At 40.7% G+C, this 14,548-nt stretch overlaps 1 protein-coding gene across 3 annotated transcripts in view; it reads right to left on the bottom strand.

The window, feature by feature from the left end:
• The window catches only part of LOC134537420 (glycerol kinase 3), a 65,381-nt gene extending 51,532 nt beyond the window's left edge, over window positions 1-13,849 (bottom strand). The window contains exon 1 of one of the 3 annotated variants that reach the window (XM_063377823.1): window positions 13,571-13,849. The gene's annotated coding sequence lies outside the window, so the exon portion shown is untranslated. Of the gene's footprint in view, window positions 1-10,741; window positions 10,829-13,570 lie in introns of those variants that run through there. The other 2 variants (XM_063377822.1, XM_063377824.1) reach the window with 2 other exon arrangements.
• Window positions 13,850-14,548: the final 699 nt, after the last annotated feature.

Raw genomic sequence — 14,548 nt, 5'->3', positions numbered from 1 at the left:
CTCCTGCTTTATATTAATGCATGAAATTTTGCATCCCGCATGTCAGAGCCCAGGGTTTTCCCTGTGTCTGTGCAGGTTTTACCTGGGCTCAACTTATCTAGTTCTAGTCTAGTATAGTCAGTGGCCATGGCTGGCCAATTCCCCCCCTCCCCCCCCTAGCACATGATGCATGCTAACACCCTGCATGATTAGAGCGTATGGGCTGCGGGCTGAGACGCACTTAGTCTAACCCGGAACCCTCCCCAACACACTTAGTTTTAATTTACGTTAGGAAAAAAATCACAAGGGTGGGGCTGGGTGGACCAGCCTAATTGTATTTTACTGTAACTATTTTCATTTTCATCTCAAGTGTGTGAAATAAATATACACACTAGCTGTGGTTATTTTCAAGTAAAATAATTTTATAAATAAAGCTTAGCATGGACTTATAAAATAGTAACCATAATCATACCCTGTATTTTCAGGTTAAATAACATTATAAAAAAAGAATGTAGGTAAGAAGTAACCATGCAATTATAATGTAGCACTTGACTGTAAAATTGTGGATGGGGGGGGGGGGGGGGGGGTTGTCTCTGATCCTGGGTCCAGGGCCCGTAATCGGTTCTCTGGGGTAGATGGCTCCACAGCAAATACTACACAATACTCACGACCAACTGCAAAACAACCGGCCAACTCAACAGACAGCACTGGCAATAAGAGCGCCGAACAGGCAGCACTGCCGAAGCTGCTTCCGTTCAGATCCCAACACATGTTCTCGAATATCATTCTTTGATTTACCCCCCCCCCCCCCCCCCCCAATACAAACACATTATTCTTTAACTTCTTCTTCTGTAGGCGCGTTGTGTCAAAAAAAAAAAAAAAGATGAGAGTAAATTTCTACATGCGCGCGCACCCTGCAGCGAAATTTTCACAGGATAAAAAAAAAGCTACAAGTAAAAATTATACATGTGCATTTAAATTTTATATTTTAGTGATTGATATTGAAAATTTGTCCCGATCATTACAAAAAAAAATTATTTATTGTTTACATTAGTGATAGAAATGGTGTTTATAACTTTTTCAAGTGTATTTACATAAGTGAGGTTATGTTCCCGTATACATATAATTTATTTACACTATAAATTATCACATTATTTTTAAAAAATAAAATTAATAAATAAGAATTAACTTTCAGAATATTTATTTACTTTCGTTATTAATTAAAAATACTTTAGATTATATTACTAAATTAAATAATTAATTTAATTTTATACACGTGTTGATATTAATACAATTGTATTTGTATGCATCCAGTTTTTTTTTAATTATTTTATTTCTATTCATTATTCGCATGCAAAATTAAAGTTGTGTTTTTATTCCGCCAAGTAAGTATGACTTGTAAGGCGCGCCACCTGCATCTGGCACTAGCTGATGCACCAGTGCTTCGCTGCAGAGAGAGAGCTGCTGCTAACACTGTCCTGCTAGTGGGTACGACTTACAATTTTGAAAATAAACTTACGAAAAAAAAAAATGGATAGAACTAAGAAAAACGGGCAGAAATATAAACTATTTTAAAAATCATTCAAATTTACATTCATTTTAGCAATACAGCGCCAAATTGACGGCGCAGCTGACTACAGAGAGACTGTATTAAGCTCCTAAAGCGAATAAAGCACAACAATGTAATAACCGTTGCCATGATTATTGGGAAAATGTGGCCAATAATCGCTATTTTTTTTGTTGAAAATACAAAATTTTGAAAGAAAAAAAAATCTTCCCTCACCCTGGAGAACTCACGTACCAAATTTCGAGGCTCAGCTCCGCGCTACGCGAACTACAGACAGACAAACTCTCTATTTATTAACTTCGATGCAACAAACTATAACACAGTTAATTAAAATATTTTCATCGCCACCTACTTGGAAACATATTTTCTGCATTTCGTACACAGAGGCACAGAATTGCAATCGAATCCGTCCCATTCGGGCCACGAGGCCTTCAATAAACTATCACTGTAAACTATAACAAGTGTATTTTACCCATTAATATGCTGTAAAATTTACAGCATTTTTTGCGTACTTGTACAAAAAATAAAGGGTGCATGTATTTATGTACGCGCGTTAGAATTTATAATCACTTGACGCGATAAAAAAAATTAATTTAATTTTGCATGCAAATTATTAATATGAATAAAATAATAATAATAAAAGGACTGGACTGATATTTTAAATACAGTTGGTAAAGTATAAATTCGTCAAATTAAAATATATAAATAATGAGAGTTCAATATTAATATAAACATGCGTAAAAATCAATTAAATAATTTTAATTATATATTAAATTATAATGTGCCAAATAAATTATTCATACACACTTATACACATATACTTGAAAAAGTTTATAAATACAATTTCTATCACTAATATGCACAGTAAACAAATGTTTTTGATGATATGGTCAGTATTCAATATCAAATCACTAAAGTATGAGATTTAAAAGCACCTGTATAATTTTTTTACTAGTATTTAGCCATTTTTTCCATCCTGTCTGGTTTTTGTTGACTGCTACGCGCGCATCGTGAAAATTCATTCTCGTAATTTTTTTTTGACGTGAAAACGTCTAATAAATTTATGAACGCCGGCTGCACGCACGAAAAAGTGTCCCGTTACGCACATTGTCCCGTTACGCGGTGTCCCGTTACGCTCATTGTACGCTTGCGCCGCATCTATCTCTCTTCCACTCGATTGGAACAACCACCGATTTGACTTTTTCGAGGCACATTAAACTTGAAACACTCCCATTCGTTTGCTACTTGTCCTATCATCGTGCTATCCTTAACAGAAATAACACAGATTGGAAGAAGTTAAATAGCAAACATGTATAAAAGTTATAGTTAAAATAATCTCTTCGTTAAAGCAATAAACATATTTGAATTAATGAGTGCAAATAAAACTAAATTTATCAATTAAATTGTAGATTTCATTTCACTCCTTCTTTGTATCCATACAAAATAGTGTTAATTCAATAAAAAATGATTCAATTTTAATTCATAAAAGTATGCAATCATTTCATCAATGTTTAGTTATGACGTTGTCAAGTTAAACTATCGTCCGTGAACCGACTTTACAGACAACCAATTTATTTTCCTCCCATAACGCGCTTAGAGAAGTAGTAGTTCAGTTAAAAGGTTACGCAGCGGTCGTGCCTGGGCGGCCGGCCAGGTAGCAGGCGTGGCGCGCCCTCTTCATGGCGCCCGGAGGTCTCCGAACCACACGGCGTCCGCGGGCCGGCGTCCACGGGCACTGGCGTCCCGACGCCCCTCGCGGGGAGACGTGGCGCCAAGGTCGGACCCAACCCCCCCTCCCCCCTCCCCAATCCCCCCCAGGGCACTCTTCCCGCGGCGATATCATCCGCAAATAAACTCTTGTGTACTCCCGCTCTTCAACAGGCTCCAGCTCTCTCGCCAACTAGAACTATTTTTCTTCTTCTTATTCTTCTTCTTCTTATTCGTGTCAATACTGTTATTCAAGATCTTCTTTTAAAAAAAAAATTAACTCGATACCTCACTGAAATTCGTTATTCTGCCACATATTTTTTTTTCCCAACAGATTACCTCATGGGTGCCCAAAAGGTCCCCAAGTCTTCGTAATCTTCGTCTCACTTGCGCCAATTTTTATCACCCACCACTACATCACACACCGCGTGAACATTTGTTCGAGAAAATATTTTGCGGCAGATCCACAAAGTAAAGGGCGGTATAAATAGCAGTTTAAAGTAGAAACGTGTGAGAGCACCCAGACAGAGGTGCTTCTGTGTCGTTAATGATCGGGGCGAGCCACACGTTTTCAGGGACGAACTTCGCAACCGAGAAATTCTGTATCTTGTGTCAGACCGTGGTATTGGATAAACGGTAGTCACCCATCTTTATATATATATATATATATATATATATATATAAAACTTTATTTAAAACTATTCACAGGAAACACAACTCTCACAAAGGGGTATTATGAATGTTTGCAGTAAGAATTAATTTATTCTTGTGTAAATGAAGGTGTTAAGGTTCCTATTCTGAGAATATTACTAAAAAGTTCAACATCCCTTAATGTACTTTCGGATTGCGTAGCCCAGAGGTGTTGGAAGAGCAAATAACGACTACTACCTTATCAGACAAGAGTCTTCCTTCCACATTGCCAAGGTCGTGACACCCTTCACAGACTGTGATTAACAGACGCCTGTTAACTCGCTAACTGGTCCGCTTGCATTAATTACAGCGAACATCATAAAACCCGGGCACACGCAACTCTCATTTAAGCAAACAACTCGCTAAGTTAGCATAGCATTTTTTTTACAATATGGATAGACAAAGTTATCAGATTAATTTTTTTTTTCCCCGCGTTTGTCGTGCAAAGAATTTGCTCCCACAAAAGTATAATAGCATGTTTGATTTTATTTTAAATTATCAACAACAAGGTTATTCGTGATAGGGTAGCAAAAATTTGTAGACACAATACCTAATAATTGAGAGCAAGGTGAGATTTTTAAAAACTTAGAAAAAATGTCTATACCTCAAAACTACGAAACTTTTTTTTTAAATTTTGGTTTTCTGATTCAGAAACGTAATTAGTTGGGCTGTAACTGTTCTCGACTGGATTTTTAGTTCTGAAGCACTCTGTGTATAGTTCACCTAAGCATGGCATATTTGACCAATTTCGCACCGAATATAGTCTATGAGTTATAAACTATTTGCAAAAAGGCCAAGCAAATATTCAGAATAAAATATTTTTTTCTTGACAACTTACGTCATGGCCACTCAATGGGAATTAATTCCTTGTTCTTTCACAGCTAAGTAAATAGACGCAAGTTTACTTCTACAGTCCCAATTTCGAAATATTTTCGACATAAAACGTCTTTAAAATAAGACCGAAACATACGGGTACCTGCAAGGATAGAAATTTCGACCGTAACTAAAAAACGTTTGTACCGCCTCGCCTTAACTTCTTAAAGTTTAGCTCTGAAGAAGCAAGTTAACTAATACAATATATTAAATTTACCACTCTCGGTCCTTCCCGTTTACCTTAAAACATAGGGCGGTGATTAAGGCGTATCCGCACATTGACGATATAGTAGTAATAAGCGTGCTTTGGACAACATTTTGGACGCGTCAACATCTAGCTTTCGGTATACAACATTTGGTTAGAGTAATTTCGTGAAAATGAAACGGAAGGCAATGAACGGAAATACAACACAAAGATGACGTACCCGCGTGTAGCAACAAAAACCCGTATATAGTCACGTTCGTGAACATCAGGGTACATACCAAACGTACTGGTGTTCCAAATGAAACTTTTATGACAGTGAAACTACCCCGAATATATTTTGTAAACTAAAATAGTCATAATCAAAAGTAATCTCAAGTTTTAAAATACTTAAGAAAACTGGAATTAAAATGATTCCTAATATTCCAGATTCCTAAAAGGCTTAGTAGCGCATGCAGTAGAACGCGCGCTAGGTAATCTCAAGGGGCGTGGTTCCCATCTCGTTACAGGATTTTTTTTTTTACTTTTTAAATTTCATATAAACATAATTTTCAATCAGCTCAATAAGGTTAAAGTTTGTTTTTAGGAAGTATTTACCATTTAAAATGTTTCAGGTTAATATTTTAGTAATGACATAAAAAAGTAATAACGTGTGCGGAAACTTTATAGTATTAACTGTTTGGTGAATTTTAAAAAAAGATGGGCAGTATTTTAATCATAGGCATGTCTGCACGTCAAAGTTCCGCACAATACGAGATTAAATATATCAAATGTGTCATTCATTCAGTCAGCAGAATTTTTTTTTTCGTATTTATGCAAATAAATAAGTTGCTTGGATCAGATTATATACAATAACATGTGCAACCCTAGCGTCTGGGCGACGAAGCAAATTCGTTACCTCCTAGGCCGCCGCATCATTAACTTGCATTTAACTGTGCTCAAATTATCACAGGCTTTTTCTCGGAATTGGCTGGCCAGTGCGCTTTATTACTTTGATGTGGATGTCGTGCCCTCCCCCCTTCCCCTTGTCAGCCCCGCACGAGGTCACGACGGAACACCAGGCCTCGGGGCAGTCCTTGTCGCGCGACCTGAAGGACAGGCAACACGTGGTTGTCGCGCGCAACGCGGAAAGCCTACCTTCCAGGCGCAACCCGAAGGACAGGCAACACGTGGTTGTCGCGCGCAACGCGGAAAGCCTACCTTCCAGGCGCGACCCGAAGGACAGGCACAAAAGGTTGTCGCGCGCAACGCGGAAAGCCTACCTTCCAGGCGCGACCCGAAGGACAGGCAACACGTGGTTGTCGCGCGCAACGCGGAAAGCCTACCTTCCAGGCGCGACCCGAAGGACAGGCAACATGTGGTTGTTGCACGCAACGCGGAAAGCCTACCTTCCAGGCGCGACCCGAAGGACAGGCACAAAAGGTTGTCGCGCGCAACGCGGAAAGCCTACCTTCCAGGCGCGACCCGAAGGACAGGCAACACGTGGTTGTCGCGCGCAACGCGGAAAGCCTACCTTCCAGGCGCGACCCGAAGGACAGGCAACACGTGGTTGTCGCGCGCAACGCGGAAAGCCTACCTTCCAGGCGCGACCCGAAGGACAGGCACAAAAGGTTGTCGCGCGCAACGCGGAAAGCCTACCTTCCAGGCGCGACCCGAAGGACAGGCAACACGTGGTTGTCGCGCGCAACGCGGAAAGCCTACCTTCCAGGCGCGACCCGAAGGACAGGCAACACGTGGTTGTCGCGCGCAACGCGGAAAGCCTACCTTCCAGGCGCGACCCGAAGGACAGGCACAAAAGGTTGTCGCGCGCAACGCGGAAAGCCTACCTTCCAGGCGCGACCCGAAGGACAGGCAACACGTGGTTGTCGCGCGCAACGCGGAAAGCCTACCTTCCAGGCGCGACCCGAAGGACAGGCAACACGTGGTTGTCGCGCGCAACGCGGAAAGCCTACCTTCCAGGCGCGACCTGAAGGACAGGCAACATGTGGTTGTTGCACGCAACGCGGAAAGCCTACCTTCCAGGCGCGACCCGAAGAACAGGCAACACGTGGTTGTCGCGCGCAACGCGGAAAGCCTACCTTCCAGGCGCGCCTGTCCGTCTCCGGGAACGGCGGCAACTCTTGAGGATTCACCACTCAGGAGTGCTTGTGCTCAAGGGTGGAGGGTGACATGGGAAGGGAGGTGGGGATAACGAATAAAGCAGTCAAACAAGTGAACGACTCTGTGCGTGTTCCTCGTCACCATGTCTGTTACAACTATGTCTGTCGCACATGCCAGTAACATTTGTGACACAAGTTCATTACACATGCATTGCTTTTTCTGCACTTAAAAAAAATATACTTTTTTCTTAAAACATTCTCTCAGCGTATGTTTTGACAGCAAAAAAAAAAAAGTAAAAACTATACATTTAGCCAAGAGTAACTATAACACTGACATGAAGTAAGCAGTGGCGATAACTTTCAACGTGAAAGTTTTAGTTCTGTGATAAGATCAGTTCTCCTTGCAGGTGGTTATCAAACACATTAAAAACAAGCGAAGGGGCGCCGCCAGGGCGTGGACGATTATTCAATTCCCTTTTCTTGTATCGTTTGTGTCCGTCTCGTATGACCCCGTTGTCCACGAAGCGTAGAAAACCAAATTAAAAAAACAACTGTAAACAGGACAACTATCTATGCAGAAAAAAATTGTAACTGGTTCTATTTTACACGCTTTATATTAGCTTCACCTGTATGTTTGTTTGTTAGTATGTTTGTAACCGACTCCTTTGGGTGCGATTTTGACCCCCACTTTAAACGGCCAGATTTCATTCAAACTTTGTAGATTTATCGAGGACCGATGACAATACACTAATTTGATAAGATTATTCCATTATTCAATTTGCAAAATAAGATTTTTTTAACTCAACGACTATTTGTAATTGAAAAAAGAAATCTACGAGTGCTACAATGATTCGTGGTAATTTTTGATAACGAGATAACACGTATCTTAACGGATCTAAACCGCGGGCCAAGCACTCACCTCAAGAGATGCTGCAACGTCGACCAGCAACGTTCAGCGACGGAGTCTAAAAACTAGTTTAACTCGGCGTGCGCCTAGCGGGGCGTCACTCCCGGAAAAAAAACCAACCCACCCCCCACCCCTTGAATCTGGACCTAAAACATCTGATTACGAGGCGACTGTGACGCCGACTTCATCGAATTATACCCTCTCCCCCCCCTAACCCTCACACACGTCACTTGTTTACACTTCCCACACACACACACACACACGCGTGGTATGTATAGTGTCACGAACTACGGACCCGGCATGCACTTTGATTCCCCCGACGTAAACACATCTTCGGGGGTTTCCCGCCAAGCGTCACCGCACTTGTTTACTTCATTCACAATCTCCAGATTTTATTTATTATTTTTTTATTTCTGCGGTTCAGGTCCGACTGTTCCGTCCAGGCCACACCGTCAACCAACTGTCAGTCCCCAGCCGGGGACACACCACGACGCCGAATCTCAAAATTGACTACAACGCCGACAGCTCTAAAACTGCTGTGTATACCACAACGCCGAATCACCACAACGCCGAAATACACTAACGCCGAAAAATGTCATTGCAGGACTGCTACAAAGGTTAGGTTAGGTTAGACTAGGTTAGGTTAGACTAGGTTAGGTTAGGCTAGGATAGGTTAGGTTATATTACGCTAGGTTAGATTAGGTTAGGTTAGGTTAGGTTTGATTGTGGTATTCCGGCGTTAAGGTATATTTAAGAAACACGCACAAATTCATTCAGTTGTTATTTCGGCGTTGTGGTACACAGCAGCTTTCTAGCTGTCGGCGTTGTGGTCAATTTTGACATTCGGCGTTATGATTGTATTTCGGCGTTGTGATAACGACCCCCCGGTCCCAGCCCGCCTGCCGCGCAGCCCTTGGCCGGTATTCCCAGACACGACAATGAGGGTGCAGGTGTTGAATATGCTACACCTGCACCTTAACCGTGTCCCTAGTGCACGGCAGGACACGGTCAGTCCCTTACTTCTAGGGAACAGGTTTTGGAGTCCCTCACGTTGCTGATAAGTTTCCCAGATGCCGCGCATGCGCAGAGCTCACTTTCCCGATGATTTCCTCCAGATGTCGCACCCGCGTCTGGCGCCATTAACTCGTATATACATGTATTCGATTCCGGGAATATCGAGGGACGTACCAAACACGTGTTTGTGTGCAAACTGACACTTAATTACAGCGAAATTATACTGGAACTTAACATTTTATACTCTTAGAAAGTCATGACAAAAAAAAACACAACTTAAAAAGTACCTTCAGAAAATTAGAATAACACGATGTAATTCGTGCGACGGTGCTGCTATGAGGTTTTTTTTTCCGTAACAATTGTATCGTGCATTTTTTTTTTTAAGAAAGAAAATTTGAAAGCATGAATTTAAGTGAACATAGATATACCCTTCAAAATAAAATTAATTTTGGCGTATTGACAACCCCCCGTCCCCCACCGGGCTCAATCGCCAACCAGAGTGGCTTCAACTTTACAACAGTGACCCTCTCGGCGACGAATACCTCCATGGATCTGGAGTCCGTCCAGAGCAGCCCGTGGACCGTGGACCGTGGACCGTGGACCGAGAAGGGCAACATCCGCTAGGCCGGGGCGACCTCGGATTACCCCCTCCCTCCCTTCCTTCACCAGACCCAATCCTCCTTCCCTCCCGTGCCGCGATTGGTCCAGGGACGCACGTGCGAATCCTTGGCTCAACGACCACCTGGGCCCCGGACCACACTAGGACGTCATTATGTTCCATGTTTTCACAACTCGCATCACCGTTACCGTAATTTACAAAGTGCGAGAAAGCGCACGCTTCACGCCAGCCACGAAAACAATTTTTGGAACTAACCGAGTTCAGAAACTTATATCTTACTTCATTGCTATTTTTGTTAACCCGCAACCCTTATTTTTCCCCTCATTCTCTTCCTGCCTGCAAACCACAGGCTCCATACGTTCTTTGAATAATTCTTGCAGTGGAGAAGAATAATGATTTACCACGCCACTGCTGATTTGTGACATTCTCCAGGAATGGGCAAAAAAAAAAAAAAAAACGAATCTATTAACACACGGAAAACAAGCCAACATCATTAGATGATGGATGCTTGAACAACTCAAAGGATTTTGTTGAAAGAATTAAATCAGACGCCTTCGTGTCGTCTGTTTATCTGTTTAGGTTCATCGCTGGGTCGTTGTGCTCTCCCGGGTTGTCGTTTTTCTGTATTCACTGTTCTTGTTGCAACTTTATCTTCGATGTCAGCACTGTGTTCATCAGTGCTGTCATTTTTTTTTCTGACTAAATCCCTTCCACGGAACTGTGTTGTCAACCATGCAACGTTCGACGCAAGCTAATACAGGCATATTTCCCGTGTGTTTGTGTGTCCATCTTTCTTGTCGATTCCTGAGGTTCTTCTACCATGACAACCATTAATATATATATATATATATATATATATATATATATATATCTCCATCCCTTTTTTAACTCATCCGAAAGTTAGTTTTATAGAACCAAAACCAAAAATCAGGGGGTCCAGGCAATTCTGAAATAAACTTTCCCTGGTGGTGTTATTTTCTGATCAAAATTTGAAAATACCTTAATAGTTGTAAAAAAATAATTCACCTGTTTGCAATTTTTATGAAATAAATAAATAAATAACTAAACAAAGATTGGTCCTCACCGTGCTCGCGCGAGGAAGCGACGCGCGGGACACACCTCCGGAGACGTGGCGGCGGCTACTGGCGCGCACACCGCCCCGCCGCGACCTTGGGGCAGGCCGCCGCGTCATCACCGCGTCACGGCGCGCCGCGCACAGGGGGGTCAGACCACGCCCACACGCCACCGAGGGGGAGTACCCGCCGAGCCGCGGTGGGATCAAGGTGGACCGCCGTGAACCCTCCCGCAACCACCCGACGAGGAAAAGTGCGTGTACTACAACGAGGAAAAAATGTGTGTAGGCCTACTACACGACGAGGAAAAATGTGCGTATCGGTTTTGAAAGGCCACTTATAAAAAAAAAGAAGTAACATACAATAATTAAGTTTATTTTCCTGGAATCCGTATTAAGCCCCCCCCCCCTTTTTTTTTAAATCAAGTTCTGAATATCGTATCAGGAAGATCGTGCCATCATCAGCGATTTCCTCCCGAATTTTGCATCTCCAGTTCTTCCAAGGTGTGAGGACGATTTTTTGCAAACTTTTTTCCTTGGAAGAGGTGACGTGGGCTGGCCTGTGCGCTCGAGAGAAAGAGAGAGAGAGAGAGAGAGAGAGAGAGAGAGAGAGAGTGAAGGGGCTCGCCGGAAACCAAGCCAAAACATACTGGCGGCTAGCCCAACCGTAACCCCCCCTCCACTACCGCCAACCCTCAAGGGTTGAACGTAAGAACAGCAAAGATCATTGTTAAGTAGTTCACGCTCGGAATAACTCACGGGTTTTTGAAGTGAAACTTCTTTAGGCGCGATGAGAATAAAATATCAAGGCCGAATTTAAATGCATCGTTTTCGTGAAACATTGTGAAACGTTTCCGACGCGAAAGGGACGGGCAATAGGTTGTGGACGGTGCTAGCTCGAGAGAGCTCCACGTGGCGGCGTGTGGTATAATGTTAATTTAACTGCTTGACGACTAATTACTTAGTAATAGAAATTTCAACTGTGCGAGAAAAACTTAATGCGGTATTGTAATAAAACATCATGCTATGTATAAATTTGTAGAAAATGCAAAACTTCTGGTATGCCACACCACAAAATGTGTGGCTACAAAAATAAAGTGAATTAATTTCCACTGGTGTGTTGGCCTGATAATAGCATATGCGTAACTTCTCACAATCAATGTAGCTATGTTAGTAATATATTATGAAAGCTACTATCTAGCGGATGAGCCCAAAACTACTTATAAAAACTAGGTCTCAGTCTCGGCAGTTAAGAGTTTCTCCCCCATGATGGTCTGCTCGATATGGCGCAACAAGCTGTATTCACCTACTCGCCTAGTTCAACCCCCAACGATTCGAGTCTTATGATCCAGCTTTATGCTACCTCTGTATCCTACCTGGACTAAACAACCTTTATCTTCAGTAAAATAGGGACCCTGGGGGAAAATATAATATAAACCTAACACTGGATTTGAACATCCGTCCATGTTTTATTTTGATAGTTATGGGCCCACCCAACAGATAGCGTCACATGGTTTTAGTTTCTACTGTAAGTGTCACACTACTATGTCTCCCTCGATGTTCTATGCTTCGACTGCCATATTGTAAAGAGGAATTTTCTGGCCGTTGCCTGGCAACCGTGCAGTTTGTCTGGCTTCACTTTAGCTAGCACATGATCCATTTGGGCTCTTCTAAATGGGTTAGTCATTTTAAATGAATGTTAAAAGCACTAAAAAAAATTAGCTACAGAAAGTCTGGTAAAAGTGAGTTTTAACTTAAATAAAAATAACTCGCTAGGCGTGAATAACTATAAAGAAAATAAAATTGTGCACTTTGGTATATATAAAATAAAATAAGTAAATGTAATTGGAAAAATCTTAAATTTGCTATAGTTAAAACATTCCAGGAAATATCTTTTAAGTACCCATAGAAAGGAATAAAACCTGCAGCAATGTCATAATATTAGTAACTGGACTACATTATAATTTTTTTCAGTCATTTAATTAATTCAGTGTATGTATCTAGGTTTTTTTTATTATAGTGACTTTAATACATTAAGTAATTATCTAAAAATTGGGCGCATCCGAAATAAAAACAGCATACAACATTTATGAAAATAATTTTTTTTGTACTTGTTTTTTTCGTATCACACATCCAAGTTTATTCCGTGATACTCATGGCATGATCCTGTCCATATTGATACTGCGGTATTTTTATGAATGCTGTTTTAAGAAGTACCTGATAAAAGCCTGGACATAAAAACGCGAATATCACAATACAAACATATTAAGTCAGGTCTTGTAGAAATCCTTTCTTTAGTATGCAATAATAATTCACTCTTATAGTCACAAGTTTTTGTTATGTCTACGATCTTTCGACAGAACATACTAAATTAAAGTAGCAAACAACACGTAACACAGTAACGTAACAATGTATGTACAGGAAAATCAACATTTACACGTGGTACTAATTCTTGCAAAAAAAAACGTCATTCATGTAGCTGATCTAACCTAACCAACCGTTCACACGCTTTTACACAGTTTTATAGCAACTCACCTAACTTACCATAGTCAAACGTTCATAAAGTAAACTAACCGTTAACTTCTTGAAATACCGCAATGCTAATTTGAAGAACCCTCAAGGATAATTAATTATAGAAACTCAATAATACTATTTTCGATTTTTTTTTTTTACGCCGGAGCCGCTCAAATAACTAACTACCAACATTAATAATACTCAAAGTGCGATTTTTTAATTAAAAAATAACTTAACCCTTAAACTTACAAAAATAGTACCCTTCATTAACAACATGGGCCAGATCAAAGTCGGTCAACATAAAAACAGAAAAATAAGAAACAATACCTTACTGTCGCTTCAATTTCCCATTGTGATTTGTAGTCCAAACTTCTTTGAATTGTAGTTGTACACAAAACACTACTCAACAATTTCTGGTAGATGTTTTAGCAACACGAACAATGGTTCATTGCACCATATATAATACTTTTTTAACATGTCAGACATTTTAACTATTCATATCTTATTCAAAAAATAATAAGCACGTTTCCAAACAATAATTACAAACATTGTCACACGAACATTTTTCAAAACACCACAGCTAAAATTCAAAACAAAATATTTCTTAGATTGCCTTTCAATATACCATACAGCCATAACAAAAACCATTAAAACAATTAATTAAATGAGATTCTTTTGATCAGATTCCAAAAAAAGTTTAAATGATATTAACAACACTTAAAAGTAGTTTAATAACGAAAAGCGTTTCACTAAATATTTTATTAGGTTTAACATAATTAACAAAAGCTTAACTTTAAACATTAAATTTAATTCGTTTTTTAGCACACACCAAAATGGCCGTATGTGAGTGTCAGCTAATACTTGAAAACTAAAACAAGACACAAAATTAACTTAAATTTTTTAGCAAGAAAAATTAGTTAAACACAATAATGATTTGAAATGTGTTTTTTTTTAGCCAAATAAAGAATGTGCAAAAGAAAATATATCTTTTGTTTGTATTTCCAGCTAACAAATGTAACATAATGTAATTTTTATGAAAAAATATTTTCAAATACAATTTTATGTGATAGTTTGACGCCGTCCCCGCTACCTCTGACTATTTAGACGTGATTTTTGCTCGGGTTCGTGATCTCAGGGAAGGTCCGGCCTTGTGGCTAGAGGTAGGGGTTAACGCAGTAGGGCCCCCCGAGCTGTTATGGCCACTCGGGACGCCTGAAGAATAACACAAAGTTTCTGGAAGATAGTTGGTGAATTTAATACAGCACAGCCCAATACATGGTGCTGCCCGTTCTGGCCGTAACGGTT

The sequence above is a fragment of the Bacillus rossius genome, chromosome 12, assembly GCF_032445375.1.
Source record: "Bacillus rossius redtenbacheri isolate Brsri chromosome 12, Brsri_v3, whole genome shotgun sequence".
NCBI lineage: Eukaryota > Metazoa > Arthropoda > Insecta > Phasmatodea > Bacillidae > Bacillus > Bacillus rossius.
The sequence above is the reverse complement of the archived record's forward strand: the minus strand, read 5'-3'. Positions and strand labels throughout refer to the sequence as shown.